General features: G+C 45.7%; 1 protein-coding gene across 1 annotated transcript in view; it reads right to left on the minus strand.

Annotated features, from left to right (window-relative positions):
• Positions 1-20,341, minus strand: part of LOC124606391 (UDP-glycosyltransferase UGT5-like) — a 61,439-nt gene that overhangs the window by 14,065 nt on the left and 27,033 nt on the right. The window lies entirely within an intron of this gene.

The raw sequence follows: 20,341 nt of genomic DNA on the forward strand, positions 1-20,341 counted from the left end.
AAAATACAAGGCGCGCTGAAAAATTCGTTGAATGGTCCCAAAGGCTAACATCAGCGTCAGTTATAATGAGAGAAGTGTCAACAGGCGCTTCCTATGGCGAAAACTGCCGAAGTGAAGCAATGGTGCACCCTGCCACCAAATTAACGGAGTCAATATGAAAACTTGTGTCACTGCAAAATGGAGCAACCCGTTGGCACGAAATTTTGCTTCAACTTAGTGAACACTGTGACGTAGACTCATGGGATGTCAGTGCAAGTGTACGAATTTGAAGCAGTAACTAGGAAGTGTGTATTGCGTGATTTAAACTCTTTAGAGTCGGAAAGAGAGGCTTCATGGATGAGCCACTTTTGGGTCGACTGTCAACAAGAACAGTGCCATACAACGTCGAGAGAGTGAAACGGATGCTTACGGAGGGTCGGCGACTGAGAATGACAACAGAAGAGTCGAAGATAAGCAGAGACGGTGTAAGAGGTATTGTCCAGAAATATTAAAAAAGGCGGAAGATCGGTGCCCGGTTTGTACCGCACACGCTGACAGACGAGAAGGAGCAAACACGGATGGAAACGTCTGGACATGTCATCGACATGTCTGGCCAGCATCATCACGTTTTGAAAACCATCATTACAGGATATGAGACCTGGTGCTACCAACACGATCCAGAGGCCCACCGACCGTCAGTGGTATGATGTTTACCATCTTTCGCGAACCAAAAAAAAGTCGGCTGGCAAAACCCAAGCTTCCGTCGATGATGATCGCCTTTTCCTACAGGAAGGGCTTCATCTCTCAGGAATTACTACCCGAGGACCAAATTGTCAACATGGAAGTTTATGACTGAGTTTTGAAACGGCTGCTGCAACGCATCCAGCGGATTCGGCCACAACTGTACCTGAGTAGACGGTGGAATTTCGTCGGCGATAACGCCCGTCCGCACATCGCTATCTATGTGCTCAACTTTGTCGCTCTGCGCAAGGTGATTGTTTTGCAACAGCCTCCTTGTCTTTCAGATTTGGCGCCGAGAGACTTCTTTTTGTTTCACTTTAATTTGACGCTGGTAGGCACAGACTTCGAAGACGTTGCGGACATCCAACAACGCGTGGGCGCAGCGATTTGAGCGATTCCACAACAAGCGTTTGCCAACGCCTTAACAAATGATATCAGAGGTGTGTTGTAGCTAATGGTGATTACCTGAAAGAACAAAACGCCGAAGAAGCCTCAAAAGGCCCAGCAGTATCGACCGACTGCAGCGTCATTTTCAGCCTAACAGGTGTCAATGGGTGCGGTTATGGAGGGCATGTGGTCAGCTCTCCACTCTCCCGTTCGTTGTCAATTTTTGTGACCGAAGCCGCTTGTGACGGTACGTCACATAAGTATTGACATTTTTAGCGGTTGTAAATCGTAGTTTACGTATTTTATGAATATAATTAGTGTAAAACATATAGTTAATGTTCTTGAAACAACTGATATGCACCGATAGCAGCTTTATTCAATGTCTATGAAAATAAAAAAGGATCGAAAGAGACGCGATTGTACGGCCGAGGAGGAAGGACGTATTTTGTGGGAGACACACTGTTTTGTTTCGCTATACGGAAGGCAGCCATTGAGCGGCTACACATATTTTATGTAAGTTATTCATATTTATTGCCAAAACAAACTTGTTATTATTATTACAACATGAATTTTTTTGTAATAGTTGTAACCTCAAATGCTCACAGTGCTAACTATTTTTAATAAGCATTTTTTCAGTAATTTGCGCTGCGAGATGCTCATCTTCCTATGCAGCCTCTGGGCGGCCATTACGCGTCGAACTATTAATTTATTTATCAAAGTGTTAACAGTAAATGTAAATGCGAGAGATTTCGTTGTACGAACCTTTTAAAATTGCAACAGATTAAATAATTTACGTTAAAGTTCATGCTTTTAAATTATACAGATTGACGTCACAAGTGGCGCCCAACAACGTGGGGGCCCAAACTTTATGTACCAATATTAAACACAGAAATGACTGAGATATGGTTGTCCGTCTAGAAAACTATATTCAAAAGAAATTTTTTTATGTATATAATTATATGTATGTGACATTAATGCCATATATGTAATCTATTTCCATGTACCAAAAATACAAAACTTGAACGAGATCCAACCAGTGAAGATAAATGGACATGAAGCTGATTACATGCGTACCATTGTCTCGACTGAGATAAAGACAAAACCAAGCAACAATAACTAATAAAGGTAAGGGTGTATATGCATGCGCTTCTGGGCTGGAAACCAAAGGAAGAAAGGATCCGGGGGCCATGCACTGTGTTTATCTTCTTGAGTTAAAGTTTGTCAAAAGTGTTTACGCAATTTGTTTTAACGTCAATGGATAGTGAAACAGATTCATTTACTACTACTGAACAAAAATCAGTGTTAGAATTCTGAGACAGTGATTAGTGTTCTGGATTTGAGGTCACACAATCAGCTGTCTGAATCAAATAAATGCTAGTGAATTTGACTGCCAAAGTAATATTTTTGCAGAAGTAAAATTTTTCACAGTGCAACGGAAATATAACGAGTACGAAAGTGTAACTGTTACTTTCAGTAGTAATAGTAGCAGGTAGCTTCTTTGCTTTACTTGATTTCAGTGTTTTGTATGTGCTTTGTGTAGTTAGTATATTTTGTGTCTGTGTCATTTTTGGGGGAAAATAGATTTTGTGTGTACTCGTGTCTTACCAGTCAGGGTTAATACTAGTCTAAATGGTGAAGACACGCAAGGACAAACGGTTAGAGGGGAAAGATCTGTCAGGCTATGACACAGACGAAAACATACAAGAGTGTCCAGTGAGGAACACACCCACAATGACGGGTTCTCAACTTCCAAAACCGGAAGCTGAGCAACCTGAAACGGACAAAATATTAGGATCTGATCAGGATCAAGCTCAATTGAGCAAAGAAATACACTCGACTACTGGCACAGGGAAGGAGGATGCTACTGCATCGACAGCAAATGTACCAACGACCGATTTTCTAACGGTGCTGATGGCACAATTAGACATGAGAGACAAGCAACGGGAGCAGGCATTAATTAAGCAAGTTAAGGACATTTTAGTGGAAGAGCGTCTCGAACGTGAGGAAAAAGAGAGACAGGAACGCCTTGGACGCGAACGCGGGGAACAGGAGCGTGATGCTCAGTTCCTGGCAAAAATGAATGAAATGTTTGAACAACGTGACAGGGCGTTGGTGTCATATTTGTCGCAGGAGATCGATGCAGTAAAACAGCAAGTGGCTGACTTTGTAGACCAAAACAAAGACATTCCGCAAAAGGTAATGCAAATAGACGAGCGCGTAGATCAATTAGACAAGGCGCATAACGTCTTAGAAATTGAAGTGAAATATATTCAGGAAACAGTCGAACGAATGTCAAACAATATAGATCAAAAGATCGATGACTATGTAACAGGCGGCAGCTCGCTTACAGCGGACCGAGCAGTCATCGACCCCCGCGCCATTCAACAACAACAACCCACGGTACGGAAATGTGCCGATAAATGTATGCCGAGTGAAAAAAGCTGACTGCGAGAAAGTGCAACCGTAACGCCAGTCAATTGTTCAGGCGTTGTCGTCGCGAACGGAGAGGTAGCGCTACCAACTGTAGCGCAAGTAAAGCACGAAGAATCACTATTAAAACACAGGCAGTTCCAGACGTTTAATGATGAGAAAAAGAATGTACATCCGGTAATAGTTATAAAAAGTTTCCGGAATGTACTCCCAGCATCATGGACTGAGCACCAAAAGGTTCAGTTTGTGATCTCTTTCATCACAGGCGACGCGAGATCAGGGGAGTACAAACAACGGACAAGCGAACGGTAAAGGAAAAAACCAATCCAATAATAGCCATCGTAAGAACGGGTATTCAAAGAGTGACGCATATTCGCAATGGGAAAACTTCTCTAAGAAAGGAAACACTATGAGTAGCGTGCCCACTGTGGATGGTCACTGGCACAGCACTGGATACAATACGTACCGGCATGGCCACTCAAACCCGTCTTCGCCTAAAAGAGGTGGAGAAAACTACAATCGAAAGAGACGAGGCGAAGGGGGAGGAAATTCCAACTTCGGCAATAAAAATATGAGTACTAACAATGAGCAATGGCAACGGGCAGGGCCAGCAAACTGGCAGGCACATCAAAACATGCCGTCAGGTCATGTGCCTGTTAATCAAATCAATGTCATCCCGATGCCACCGCCTCCACCTCAGCCTCCGAACAATCAGTCACACGTGTACGCACCGCAGTGCACCTCACCAATTGTGACTGATAATGTTCGAATAACCGATGTGTCTGATCACGTGTCGGCAGGGTGCGACAGGCCGTCAAACTCTGGCCGACCTCTGTAGGCCCTTCCCAGACGGTCGGCAAGATGAAAGAGGGGGGCAGACAGAATGTGGGGGTGAATATGCTCCGCTACAATGACGGATGCGACATGAAAGATGAACTAACAGTTGATCCGCGACCTGCGGACCAACAAGAAATGGAACATGTGCAGGCTGCCTTTGTGGCAAAGATAAATGGGGTCGAAGTAATAATAATATTGGATACAGGGGCGAGTGCTTCTTGTATTGATGAGTAGTTATTCAAGTGCGTGGATCGTGTGAAAAAGTTACCGAGCCTGCCAGTAGAAAATTGTAGGATAGTAGGTGCCCTACGGGGCAGGGTGCAGCTAATAAAGAATCAGGTGCAGGCAGAGATTGCCCTGGAAAACGAAGCCATACTGTGCTCAATCCTGGTGGTCAAAAATCTCACAGTGCCTTGCATACTGGGCCTTGACGCTCTTAGGGAATTGAAGGCAACACTTGACCTCTCCCGAGCCAGATGCACCTTAACTTATCTAAACCGAAAAATTGATCTGGCATTAATGAGGACTCCGGACGCGTATGTGAACTACCGCCGGAATGTCCGGGTAACTTTACAGGATACTGACGCATTGAATCACAACAACTGTGTTGTAAATCAAGGCAGCAGCGAACCGGAACCCGGTTGGGAACGGCAAAATGCTATTATTAAGCAGCGTATTGAATCAAAAGTAGCCGAATCTTCGTACCTGAGCCTGTCACAGCAATCTGATTTGAGTCAAGTGCTGAACCAATTTGTACAGGTGTTTTCAGAAAAACCGGGGATAATAAAAGAGTATGAGTTCGACATGCAAGGAAAACCTCATCAAACTTTCTGCCGTGCCTCCTATTCAATACCGTGGTCGAAAAGACAAACCGTGGGGAGAGAAATTCAGAGAATGCTGCGGTGGCAAATATAGAACCGTCAACATCACCATATAGTAGCCCTCTGTTAGCGGTTACAAAAACAGACGGCAGCGTTCGGCTGGTGCTGGACGCACGGGATATTAATAATTTAATAATACCTGTTCGGACCCGCCCGGAAAATATAGAGGAACAAATTCAGAAATTTCAAGGTGTTAAGCACTTAACAAGCATGGATTTAAAAAGCTCGTACTGGCAGGTGCCGTTAACGCCAAATTCAAGAAAATATACCGCGTTTATATTCGCCGGTAGAAACTATCAATTTCGAGTTTACCGTTTGGGCTGAATATAAGTGCGTGCATGTTCATTGCAGCTCTGGACACCATGTTAGGACCTGATCTTCTTGAAAGGGTAACGGTGTATGTCGATGATATTCTCATCGCCACAGAAACCTGGTCTGCGCACATCGAGATTTTGTACCGTGTGCTGGCAAGGTTTGCAGCCGTCGGGGTTCCTGCCAACCTCGAAAAGTCAAAATTTGGCAGGCAAGAAATAAAGTTCTTAGGACATATTATTTCTCCGGTGGGGATTCTACCTAACCCAAAGAAGCTGAAAGCGATAGAGGAGATGCCGTACCCCAAGACGAAAAAGCAATTGAAGGCGTTCCTTGGAGTGGCCTCCTTTTTTAGGCGGTTTTTACCGGCGCAGTTGCTAAACAGTGAGGACTTACTAGGTCTGCTTAGAAAGAATCGGCCATGGAATTTTACGGAAGAATGCAAGAGAGCCTACGACCAAATTAAAGCGGCATTAGTGAATGCAGGAATCCTACACCATCCTGACATGTCACGAGATTTCTATCTAGCAACAGACACATCTTTTTGCGGGCTGGGATGTTGTTTATTCCAAGTAGACAACAACGGCCAGCAAACAGAAGTAAAGATAATAGGATTTGCCAGCCGAGTGTTAAATTCATGTGAACGGTCCTATTCTGCAACTGAATTAGAGGCGCTTGCAGTAATCTGGGCCTTGAAGAAATTTCACTGCTATGTATATGGCAAAAGAGTCATAATCTTTTGCGACCACCAGGCTCTCAGCTATGTGCTTACGTGCCGTTTGTTGCACAAGCGACTCACGGGGTGGATTTTAGCTCTACAGGATTAAGATTTTCAAATCAGGCATGTGAAAGGGTCGGACAATGTTGTGGCAGACGCGTTGTCTATATTACCCCGAGCATTACCAGAATTTGCAGGGCTTGTAGAACAATCTACAGAATTCAAAATCTTGGTACTGGGAGATTCCATCCGGCGGAATAAATATGTGCATATGTGTCGAGAGATCGCACACATGCAGCGTGACGATCCGTTGTGGTGTAAAATAATGGATTCTCTAAGCAATGATCCGTATGGGAAACTTGCCAAATTATATATGACACAAAATTATATTTTGTACCATCGAAGGGCTGAAACATCTGAAAACTGGAATGAGATTTTCACTCTGCAGCGGAGTGTGTGCAGATATGAAACTTCCTGGCAGATTAAAAAGTTTTAATCTGCCAGGAAGTTTCATATCAGCGCACACTCCGCTGCAGAGTGAAAATCTCATTCTGGAAACATCCCCCAGGCTGTGGCTAAGCCATGTCTCCGCAATATCCTTTCTTTCAGGAGTGCTAGTTCTGCAAGGTTCACAGGAGAGCTTCTGTAAAGTTTGGAAGGTAGGAGACGAGGTACTGGCAGAAGTGAAACTGTGAGACCGTGCGTGAGTCGTGCTTCGGTAGCTCAGATGGTAGAGCACTTGCCCACGAAAGGCAAAGGTCCCGAGTTCGAGTCTCGGTCGGGCACACAGTTTTAATCTGCCAGGAAGTTTCATCTGAAAACTGGTGTGTGTGTATACCAACACAGTCAGTAGAGAATTTAATATGGTACACACACGATTCTTGGGGACACTTTGGCGGAAAGAAATGCGCAGACTTATTGTCTAGGTACTGCTACTTCCCAAACTTGCATCGTAAGGTGAAGGCTCTTGTGAGAACTTGCCTTATTTGTCAAAAGACAAAACCGTGCACTCGTAGCGCGAGACACGAGCTACACCCAATAGTGCCGACAGCACCAGCACCCTTGCCGATAGCAAGAGGCGGGTTGAAGTATGTGGTAGCAGCATTGGACATTTTTTCAAAACATTTGAAGTTGCATCCTACAAAAATGTCTACCACAAAAGCAATAGTCAGGAAAATGGTATCAGATTACATACCGAACGTCGGAAAGCCGATGACTTTATTAACTGACAATGCTACTTATTTTAAAAGTCACGACTGGAAAGTGTTTATTTTGGAACACAACATCAAGCATGTTTGTGTGTCATTGTATAACCCGAGCGCGAACCCTGTCAAACGTTGCTTCCGCGAATTCAACAGGTTTGTCCGCACATATGCGGCAAATCATCAAACGAAGTGGATTGAGTTAGCACCTCAACTCGAGAAAATACATAATAATATACCCCATGAATCCACTGGGTGCACACCAAATGAACTCATGACACAGGATTCACCCGACGAGGAGTGGTTAAAGCTTTTGCGACGAATTCCACGACTTGTAAACAGAGAGCAGAAGCTACAGCAAGCCCTGTTCGCAATGCAACACAATGCAGCCATTAGGAAGAAGAAGTAAGATCGCACATTGAATAAACTCTACACGTACAACAGAGGAGACCTGGTGATGCTCAAGAGTCATCCCAAGTCCTCGAGTATCAAAAAAGTCAACAGAAAGCGGCAACTCTTGTATACAGGACCACATAGGATTTTAGAGATACCACATGACGGGTGTTACCTGTTGGCACACCCGGACACAGGAAAGATAAGAGGGTTGTTCCCGCACAAGGACTTAAAACCGTTTATATCCAGGGATACTTAAGGGTTTAAGTCTAAAATGTGTAGTGTGTAAAAGTAGATGTAAGTTGTATGCCTAGTTAGTAAGATTTATTTAATGTTTATTTGATTTTATACCTGTGCTTGTTAGATATAGAGTAGTTGCTAAGTGTATGTATGAGTGAGTTGTGACAGAAGGAGAATACTGCACTTAAACAAGTGCCGTGACAGAAATGAGATTAGCAAATGAATCTGCGTAAGGACGCTCTGCACAGGATAAACCTTGAAAATGGAGAAAGCATTGTGCATGGTCGTCGGACGCGCAAATTAACAGCGAGAATTCTCGGAAAAAAAAAATTCAAACAGAATAATATCGCTTAACTTCCACACTGATTCCAGCTTGAAGGTGCTTGCAGGTACACCCGCTCGCAAGCAAGGCAGCTGAAAACGCAACAATGACAACAGTTTCTCAATCAGTGTTGAATGAATAAATAATAGACATGTCGTAAAACCTACTGAACTCACGGGTCCGGTATGACCAACTGGTCAACACTTTAAATAAGAGGTGACAACTAGGTCAATCACTGAACACTAAGTGATAAATGAACCTAGAAGGAACTCTAATTGTACCATATCTATGTATATACATAATATTAACATATAAAATGGAAAGCAAATTTATTATGTAATTCTAGTAAAATGCTATAAACCATGTTCCAGTTTAAAAGTGACTATCCGAACGCTCAAATAGTGAAAAAACGGATGAACTGAACTACGAATTGGATCGACATTAAAGTGTGAACAGTTAACTGTGCAAGAACACAACATGTGTGACTGTGTTTAACAGTGGATGACTGTTCTGAAAGTATAGTGAACAAAGGAATAAAAATTAATAGCTCAAATGGTGTGCCTTTCCCAGAAAACAATTTAGATGCGAAACATGATAGACATTCACAATGCGGATAAATGTTTCGGCAAAGAAGTGAGACTTCTGATAAACGGAGCCCTAGCAGTGGACTGAGAAAATACGCTATAGGTAGCGCACAGCGAACTGTGGTTTCCGGACCGGCAGAAGCACGCTAGAAGCGACGCAGGCCAAGTGATATGAAGCGAAAAGTGTCACCGCGACGTACTCAACCGAACACTCACCATAGTGACATAGTGACTGCGATCAAGTGACCACTTAGCTTAAAACTACAGTTATGTTAAATCAGTGTAAAATATGTAAGTTAGTACCAGAACTTATTTAAAGGCCTGGAACTCGTTCGTTCGTACATTCTTACAATGCATTACGTAAACAGTGAACACGAGTGACTGTGGAGTGTTTGGGAAACTAATGAATTTTCTTCCAACACTTATAGCAGGTATATTTACTTTATTATGCTGATGAACTGATACTCGGTGAAATCGGCGGTTGTCCTGTCCACGCAGCGGGCGCGGCGCCACGCCCACCGACCGGCAGCTGTTCGCGCCTACGTCACCGCTTGGGCCAACGAACCGGCGCCGGCTGCTACAAGCGGTCACATACGCTATCGTCTACGCCAGAAGCGACACCTCGCCAGACCAACAACAAACCGCCGTCGGCAACGTTTATTTCGATCAGATCCAAAAATGTTGTAGTCGACGATTAACTGATATACCACGTAAAATGGTAACAGTCAAAAACACAAAGCCTAAAACAACTATCTGTACAAAAAAAAGACTGTTGGACGTTATGTAATTTCATGTTTTAGTGATGATTTTTTGTAATGTAAATGTATACGTCTAAATTTGTCTGTTAATTTGTGTGCATGTGCTATACATTCAATGTAAATCAAAATTAACCGTAATAACAACAATCCGAAGGCTCCGGCGGGGTTTTTTTGGCCCGTTTTTTTCCTTTACGCCTGTAACCCGAATGGGGGAGCGTAAGTCAAAGTGCCTCGGGTAAGATACCGGATTGTTCCTATTCATAATAAAACAGAATGACAGATGGGACTGATAGACGTACTCACCTGTAATTGTGACAACCATAATTGTGTAATGAACAGAGTATTGAACAGTGAATTGAAATAGGTGGGCCAAACATAAACTTTTGGCCGTCCACAAAACTGAACTAAATATAAAACCGTAGTGAGTCTGTACATAAACAGTGGACTTTATTACGTACACCCTCACTAGGGGGTCCATGTGACGGTACGTCACATAAATATTGACATTTTTAGCGGTTGTAAAAATGGTTCAAATGGCTCTGAGCACTATGGGACTTAACAGCTATGGTCATCAGTCCCCTAGAACTTAGAACTACTTAAACCTAACTAACCTAAGGACATCACACAACACCCAGTCATCATGTGGCAGAGAAAATCCCTGACCCCGCCGGGAATCGAACCCGGGAACCCGGGCGCGGGAAGCGAGATCACTACCGCACGACCACGAGCTGCGGACTAGCGGTTGTAAATCGTAGTTTACGTATTTTATGAATATAATTAGTGTAAAACATATAGTTAATGTTCTTGAAACAACTGATATGCACCGATAGCACCTTTATTTAATGTCTATGAAAATAAAAAAGGATCGAAAGAGACGCGATTGTACGGCCGAGGAGGAAGGACGTATTTTGCGGGAGACACTGGTTTGTTTCGCTATACGGAAGGCAGCCATTGAGCGGCTACACATATTTTATGTAAGTTATTCATATTCACTGCCAAAACAAATTTATTATTATTATTACAAAGTGAATTTTTTGTAATAGTTGCAACCTCAAATGCTCACAGTGGCTAACTATTTTTAATAAGCATTTTTTCAGTAATTTGCGCTGCGAGAAGCTCATCTTCCTATGCAGCCTCTGGTCGGCCATTACGCGCCCAAGTATTAATTTATTTTTCAGTGTTAACAGTAACTGTAAATGCGAGAGATTTCGTTATAAGAACCTTTTTAAATTGCAATCGATATTTAAATTACTTTAAAGTTCATGTTTTCAAACTATACAGATTCCATGAGTTCAGTAAGTTTCATCTTGGCCGCTCCACGGCAACAATCGAAATTCTCTCAGGCCTTGCTTTGCAATCAATAAATAGAAATTAACAAAATTACATTCAGTTCAGTTAACGGCAACTATATTTTAGTCATCACGTTCAAAATCTAAAGCTGTTACATGAATAACTGAGGCCCTTGAAGAACCCGTTTGATATTTACTTATGCATGTAAGTAAAAGTGGCTCTGAGCACTATGGGACTTAACATCTATGGTCATCAGTCCCCTAGAACTTAGAACTACTTAAACCTAACTAACCTATGGACATTACACACATCCATGCACGAGGCAGGATTCGAACCTGCGGCCGTAGCAGTCGCGCTGTTCCGGACTGAGCGCCTAGAACCGTTAGACCACCACGGCCGGCAGATTTCAACTAATCTCTAACAGTCTTAAGAGGCAGTGTTCAGGACTCTAGGAGAATACACTACTGGCCATTACAATTGCTACACCTCGAATATGACGTGCTACAGTCGCGAAATTTAAGTGACAGGAAATAGATGATGTGATATGCAAATGATTAGCTTTTCAAAGCATTCACACAAGGTTGGCGCCGGTGGCGACACCTACAACGTGCCGACATGAGGAAAGTTACCAACCGATTTCCCATACACAAACAGCAGTTGACCGGTGTTGCCTGCCGAAACGTTGTTGTGATGCCTCGTGTAAAGAGGTGAAATTCGTAACCATCATGTTTCCGACTTTGATAAACGTCGGATTGTAGCCTATCGCGATTGCGATTTATCGTATCACGACATTGCTGCTCGCGTTGCGAGATCCAATTACTGTTGGCAGAATATGGAATCGGTGGGTTCAGGAGGGTAATACGGAGCGCCGTGCTAGATCCCAACGTCCTCGTATCACTAACAGTCAAGATGACAGGCATCTTATACGCAGGGCTGTAATGGATCGTGCAGCCACGTCTCGATCCCTGAGTCAACAGATGGGGACGTTTGCAAGACAACAACCATCTGCACGAACAGTTCGACGACGTTTGCAGCAGCATGGACTATCAGCTCGGAGACCATGGCTGCGGTTACCTTTGACGCTGCATCACAGACAGGAGCGCCACCGATGGTGTATTCAACGACGAACCTGGGTGCACGAATGCCAAAACGTCATTTTTTCGGACGAATCCAGGTTCTGTTTACAGCATCATGATGGTCGCATCCGTGTTTGGCGACATCGCGGTGAACGCACATTGGAAGCGTGTATTCGTCATCGCCACACTAACGTATCACCCGGCGTGATGGTATGGGGTGCCATTGGTTACACGTCTCAGTCACCTCTTGCTCGCATTGACGACACTTTGAACAGTGGACGTTACATTTCAGATGTGTTACAATCCGTGGCTCTACCCTACATTCGATCCCTACTAAACCCTACATTTCAGCAGGATAATGCACGACCGCAAGTTGCAGGTCCTGTACGGGCCTTTCTGGACACAGAAAATGTTCGACTGCTGCCCTGGCCAGCACATTTTCCAGATCTCTCACCAATTGAAAATGTCTGGTCAATGGTGGCCGAGCAACTGGCTCGTCACAATACGCCAGTCACTATATTTGATGAACTGTGATATGGTGTTGAAGCTGCATGGGCAGCTGTACCTGTACACGCCATCCAAGCTCTGTTTGACTCAATGCCCAGGCGTATCAAGGCCGTTATTACAACCAGAGGTGGTTGTTCTGGGTACTGAATTCTCAGGATCTATGCACCCAAATAGCGTGAAAATGTAATGACATGTCAGTTCTAGTATAATATATTTGTCCAATGGATACCTGTTTATCATCTGCATTTCTTCTTGGTGAAGCAATTTTAATGGCCAGTAGTGTACTACAGCCGCACATTTATCGCTCCCATAGGGACAGTGAAGACAATATTATACGATCTGTATCACGTACAGAGGCATTTACGTAGTGAATTTCCCGCGCTCCACATCACAATATGTGGCACATAGGGGAGTGCTATCCACAAATGGTTCAAATGGCTCTGAGCACTATGGGACTTAACATCTGTGGTCATCAGTCCCCTAGAACTTAGAACTACTTAAACCTAACTAACCTAAGGACATCACACAACACCCAGTCATCACGAGGCAGAGAAAATGCCTGACCCCGCCGGGAATCGAAACCGGGAACCCGGGCGCGGGAAGCGAGAACGCTACCGCACGACCACGAGCTGCGGACTGCCATCCACCACACGGTGTTTGTGTAGGAGCATAAGCTATCACTTTTGGGCTATAGACTACATATCTCCTTCTTTTCATGTGATACTTTCATTTAGATACGTATTATTGTCTTTTACTTCTTATTGTGATGTATTTTAGCATTTCATGGCGGTATATAAGAGAATTCAAAGCCCAACGCTATTCATAGCAATGCTTAATCCATATTTAACTATGAATGTTGTCGTTGTGCGTAGACGAAAACTGCAGAGGATTCTGCAGCCTTTTATTAAATAGTCACACCGGTTTTAGTCAGATCACCGAAGGAGAGTAACGTCTGGCGTGGATAGTAATTGTATGGTTAGCCGTATGGGTAAAGTACGTGTTGTTGGCTATTTTCCCTTTGCTTTTACGGCGAAGGTGAAATGGGATGGTGGCGTAAAATTCCTGACCACCAGACCTCAGGTCGATGTCCTGGATTATATTCTAAACCTTTTGATGTGTCGACAGTAGTGCCGACACAGTGTGATTTGAGGGGACCGCAATGCACGCTATAAACACACGAAGGATGGCGTGAGGTCTGAAACAGGATACTAAATGAATGCTATAAAGAAAAGTACGTAGCTTCTGGAATACTTAACTTTAATCCATCCTTGTTGTACATCGCTCTTGACGATACAAGTGAGACTCTTTAGGTACAAGCTATGTAAGGCTAATGGCGCCTTGCTAGGTCGTAGCCATAGACTTAGCTGAAGGCTATTCTAACTATCTGCTCGGCAAAGGAGCGAGGCTTCGTCAGTGTAGTCTCTAGCAAAGTCGTCCGTACAACTGGGGCGAGTGCTATTCCGTATCTCGAGACCTGCCTTGTGGTGGCGCTCGGTCTGCGATCACACAGTGGCGACACGCGGGTCCGTCATGTACTAATGGACCGCGGCCGAATTAAAACTACCACCTAGCAAGTGTGGTGTCTGGCGGTGACACCACATTCCTCCCCCGCAAATCGGCGGACGGTCGTGTTATAAGGCTTCCGCCCGCCGTGGGAGGACCCCATGTTGACGTATGGGACGAGGTGGGGAGCCTAACAACAGGCGAGGCTGTGCCACCCTCACCCGGCCATTCGGTCCGAGGGGAGCTAGGAAACGCCTGAAAACCTACTCCAGGGTGCACGTCAACATGCGGTGTATGCGCCCGTAAAGAGACAGGAGGGGCCGAAGGGTCGACCTCCATTGCGTCGGGGTACCCGACGCGCGAAGACGCCATGTGGTCCGGAGCGGGCAAGAGTTCCGTGGCGGAGGACAGCTGGTCACGGGAAGCGATCGGCGGCGCGTGACCCAGGGAGGCGCTTGGCGGTTGCAGCGAAGCGTCCACTGCGGGCGGCGCCGGCGGGAGACCAAGTGGCGGCGGCGGCGGCGGCGGCGGCGGCGGCGGCGACGCGTCGCCATGGGGCAAAATGGAAGGCAGCGTCGGTAACACCTGGGGATGAGGCGAGCCAGTAGATGGGTCCCCAGGGCGCTGGCCGGACGGCACCGTCGCTGAAAGCAGACGGGGAGCGGCTGAACCCGTGCGACGACAGAGGCGCAGCTGATTGAGATGCCGACGCACCTCACCAGAGGCCCCCAAAACCAAATACATCGCGCGGCCGAGGCAGCTAAGAATGCGCCCTGCGAGCCAACGCCGTGAACCGCGAAAGTTGCGATAGAACACAACGTCGCCTGGAGCAAAAGCAGGAGTCTGCCGCTGCACAGGAACCTGATGCGGCGGAAGCAGCAAAGACATCAAGGTTCGATGAGGACGACTGTGGAGCAACTCAGCCGGCGAGCGACCATCTCGGGGCTGAGAGCGATACGAAGACAAAAAGAGCAACAACGCATCCTCCCGAGAATGCGACTCTTTCAACTTCAACATCTGTGACTTGAAAGTCCGGACCAGTCGTTCAGCGGCACCGTTTGACTGAGGCGAAAACGGCGCGGACGTCAGGTGTTGAATACCATTGGCCTTGCAGAATGACTGAAATTCTGCGGACATGAATTGTGGGCCATTGTCGGAAACAATAATCTGTGGAAGACCTTCAATGCAAAAAATTCCAGACAACGCTTGGATGGTGGCAGATGACGTCGTGGAAGACATCCGGACAACAAAAGGAAAATTACTAAAAGAATCGACCACAACCAACCATCGAGCATTCCAGAATGGACCAGCAAAATCGATGTGCAAGCGTTGCCAAGGGGAAGTGGCTTTCGGCCATGCAAAGAATTTCCGCGGCGGTGCGGATTGTTGTTCGGCACACGCCAGGCAAGAAGAGCACATATTCGTAATCGCAGCATCGATTCCGAACCAAGTACAGTGCTGACGAGCAAGTTGTTTCGTTCGCACTATACCCCAATGTCCTTGGTGGAGAAGCCGTAAGACAGAGGACTGTAACGAACGTGGGACCACGACTCTGGACTGATCATTATGAGAACGCAACAACAAAACACCACGTCGTACAAAAAGTCTCTCCTTATGAGCAAAAAATCGGCGAACCAACGGATCCTCGATCCGTGACTTTGACAAGGGCCATGGCGTAGCAACAAAACGCAAAACGGTAGCAAGGACAGGGTCAGCAGCTGTGGCTGTAGCTACACGACCAAAACCAATCGGAAACAAGTCGACCACGTCATCGGTTTCCGAATCAATGAACATGCAAGCAATTTCGGAAGAATCGAATGCTCTATCCTCAGCAACAGGCAAACGGGACAACGCATCAGCGTTTCCGTGCTTAGCAGTGGACCGATACAAGATATCGTAGCGGTACTGCAAGAGGAAAATAGATCAGCGAATAAATTTCTGCGCTGTACGTGGAGGTACAGGCTTGTTCGGATGAAAAAGCGATGTCAAAGGTTTGTGGTCTGTGATGATGGTAAAGTGACGACCATACAAGAAATCATGAAGCTTTGTAACACCAAAGACGAGAGCCAAAGCTTCTTTCTCTATCTGCGAGTAATTTCTTTGCGTAGACGAGAGCAATTTGGACGCAAAGGCAATAGGGCGATCATGCGATCCATCTTTGTGCGCAAGCACAGCACCGATCCCGAAATCCGATGCATCTACCATCAACAAAAGGGGTTTCTGGGGATCGAATGGCGCAAGGCAAGTATTAGAAAGCAACGCCGATTTCAACTGGCGAAAGGCGCGTTCGCATTCCGTCGTCCAGACGAACGGAACACCTTTACGGCGTAAGCGATGAAGCGGAGCTGAAATGGAAGAGGCATGCGGGATAAAGTTATGATAGTAGTTAATTTTTCCCAACACACTCTGCAGCTGCTTCACATTCTGCAGCGAAGGCAAGCCGTGTATGGTACGGAGGTGCTCTGGACTGGGATGTATTCCTTGTGCATTTATAACATGTCCCAGGTACGGTAAGTCACGAGCAAAAAAACGCATTTGTCCTTCTGCAAGCGAAGACCATTGTGTCGCAATACCTGAAATAACGTTCTTAGATTTGCGAAATGTTCTTCTGCTGTCTTTCTGGAGATCACAATATCGTCCAGATAGTTCGCAGCAGTAGGGACCGACGCACAAACAGTTTGTAAATATTGCTGAAACAATGCAGGGGCGGATGCACACCCGAATGGCAGTCTTTTGAATCGGTACAAACCAAGATGCGTGTTAACCACCAAGACACGCTGGGATTCCTCGTCCACTGGTATTTGCAAGTACGCATCTGCTAGGTCCAACTTTGAAAAATATTGACCCGGGCGCAGTTTATCAAAAAGATCTTCCGAGCGGGGTAAAGGATAAGTTCCAATCACTAATTGTGGATTCACTGTTGCCTTGAAGTCCACACAAAGTCTCAATTTTCCGGAAGGTTTCGGCAAAATTACTAAGGGTGAGGCCCAGAAAGAAGCTTGCACAAGTTCAATTACACCTTGTGATTCTAAATCGTGTAATGTTCTTGCGACCTCATCACGCAATGCGTGAGGAACATTGCGCGCTCTGAAAAATTTCGGTTGCGCGTTGACTTTCAGTTCCAAATGTGCTTCATAGTTCTGAGCGCAACCTAAGCCCGGTGCAAAAATGTCTGCAAATTCTTCACACAGACGAGAAACACTGTCTGAAGGCACAGTCTGATTCACTGATAGGACCTGATGTACTACAGACATGTTAAACAACTGAAATAAATCTAAACCAAACAAGTTCACTGCAGTAGAAGAACGAAGAACGTAAAATGACACAAGTTTTGTTTGTCCCTTGTATGTTGCAAGAAGAGTGCACTGTCCTAACACAGGGATATGCTGTCCTGAATAACTAGTGAGCTGAACATTTGCGGCACGCAATGGAGGTTTGCTCAGTTGTTTGTACGTGTCGTAATTGATCAATGAAACTGCAGCTCCGGTATCGAGCTGGAATGGTATGACCGTGCCATTAAAGTCCAAATCTACAAAAAGTTTATTGTCCTGCTGACGACAAGAGCGACTGTCTCGTGCAATTTGAACTGATACCAGTACAGCATCACTTGCTAATGGACGTGATTTCCAGCGACGTCGACGCACACATTTTGTGGGACGAACACAGTCACTGTGAGAGAAAGTGGCACTGGACAGACTGGAATTAACTACATGAATGTCCACGGGCGAAGTTCCACGAGCCTGAGTGTCCTTAGTTCGATTTCGGCGTGAAGCAAAGGGCCTGGAATGATTAAGAGCGTCTGATCTGAGCTTTTTCTGGCAAACACTTTGAACATGTCCTTTCTTATTACAGTAAAAACAAATAGCTTGGCGTGACGGGCAATTGTCACGCGAATGTCTAGTTGCACACCGCGGGCATGATTTCACTGCATTTGTATGCTTGCGCGGCACACGTGGAGAGCTAGGCGGTAGCTGCGCGGACGAGCGCGAGGGCTGTTTATCGTTCCGTGCAGCGCGCCCGGCGGCCCGGTTAATGTGACACACGGCTGGCGAAGTTGCAAATGATTCCTCTGCAAAGTCAAGTGTGTCTTGTCTATCTAATATGTCTATCACTTGTTGAAGGGAGGGATTAACTAGTTTCAAAATCTGTTCCCGTATACGAACATCAGAAACGTTCTGTGCAATTGCATCACGGACCATAGTATCTGAATAAGGGAGTCCACATTCACACTCAAAAGCACAATCCCTTGTAAGGCCTTGCAAAGTTGCAACTCACTCCCGATTAGTTTGACCGGCCATACGTTTTGTACGAAAGAACGTATACCGTTTTGCAACTACATTAACTGTTTCCTTGAAATAGGCCTCTAAAGCAGACAAAATTTCTTCGTAGTACAGAGTTGCTACGTCGCGTCGGGGAAATAATTTCACTATCACACGGTACGTTTGCACCCCTACACACGACAATAAGTGAGGCTGCCGCTCGTTACCTTGAATTCTGTAGGCGGCGAGATGAAATCCAAATTGGCGTGACCACTCCGTCCATGTTTCCTTAGCTGGGTCAAATGGCCGGAACGGGGGTGCAACAGCATGTTGTGGCTGCGGTAGCAGTGAAGCGGCGGCCGGCGCATCGTTTTGCATTGCACGTTGACCCTGGACGAGCTGTCCAAGGGCATCCAATAACGCCTGCGTCTGCCCGATTCTGCAAGCGATAAAATTCGGACAGTACATCTGGAGAAGCCATAACACAAGTAAATGTAAGCAAGTAGAAAGAACAAGACCCTTTTTTGACTCGTCGCCATATGATGTGTCGACAGAAGTGCCGACACAGTGTGATTTGAGGGGAAGGCAATGCACGCTATAAACACTCGAAGGATGGCGTGAGGTCTGAAACAGGATACGTAATGAATGCTATAAAGAAAAGTACGTGGCTTCTGGAATACTTAACTTTAATCCATCCTTGTTGTACATCGCTCTTGACGATACAAGTGAGACTCTTTAGGTACAAGCTATGTAAGGCTAATGGCGCCTTGCTAGGTCGTAGCCATAGACTTAGCTGAAGGCTATTCTAACTATCTGCTCGGCAAAGGAGCGAGGCTTCGTCAGTGTAGTCGCTGGCAAAGTCGTCCGTACAACTGGGGCGAGTGCTATTCCGTATCTCGAGACCTGCCTTGTGGTGGCGCTCGGTCTGCGATCACACAGTGGCGACACGCGGGTCCGACATGTACTAATGGACCGCGGCCTATTTAAAACTACCACCTAGCAAGTGTGGTGTCTGGCGGTGACACCACACCTTTCCGCAGCGTCTCGTGTAGTGTAGGCATCTGATACTGTCGATGGTGAGCCGTCCGGCGAAAGGTGGCGCTAAGCTCTGCGCCCCCTTGGTGCTATTCGAAAGGAGTAGGCTGTGTGTCGGTACTGGATTTCACTTCTCCCATCTCTCATCACCATTCACTACAGTCATGACCCCACGATTCACACACACACAATTCTCATACTTCGCGAAGGCATGGCGCCATCGTGGGCAAACTGCAGAAAAACCTAGACGGCTGAACCTGCCCTTCCCGAATCTCCCAACCGACAGCGCCTAAGTAGTGTATTCGCTCACTGCTCGTTGAAAGAGATGAAATTTCAGGAGGTAGAATGAAAACCTGGGGATACTGAGGCAGGTACAAACACACAGAATAAGTGGTGCGCTGCAATACAGGAGTTTTTTGTACTTACATATTCGCTTCTTACGTCGTTTTTCTAAATATTTGGTTTCATCGTTCTGACTCAGTAACTCGGAAAAATTTGTTACCTTTTCTCCCTACAAAAGCAACACTTCATTTAGCTAACAAAATCAGGTTCTAGACTTCTGTAATCCAATACGTGGATGAAAATAAGAGTAGATGACTATCTTCTTAATCATAACAGCAGTCGTTCCCCGCTTACAGATGGATTTCTGCCCAGTCATTGCTTCGGAAAGAAAGTCACCGGGTAAAACTGAGACAGAAACTAGCAGGACTGCCAGCATTTGAACTCAAAATAAACTGTCGCCTCCATCATCCCCCCCCCCCCCCCCGCCCAATCATGAATCATGTCACATTCCTTAACACCTTTCGGGACAATACGACAGAAGGTATGTGACTGGCCAATGCAAAACTTCAGGGGAGTCTATGAAAGACGACATACAGATCCGACCC

Source organism: Schistocerca americana, chromosome 3 (assembly GCF_021461395.2).
Source record: "Schistocerca americana isolate TAMUIC-IGC-003095 chromosome 3, iqSchAmer2.1, whole genome shotgun sequence".
NCBI lineage: Eukaryota > Metazoa > Arthropoda > Insecta > Orthoptera > Acrididae > Schistocerca > Schistocerca americana.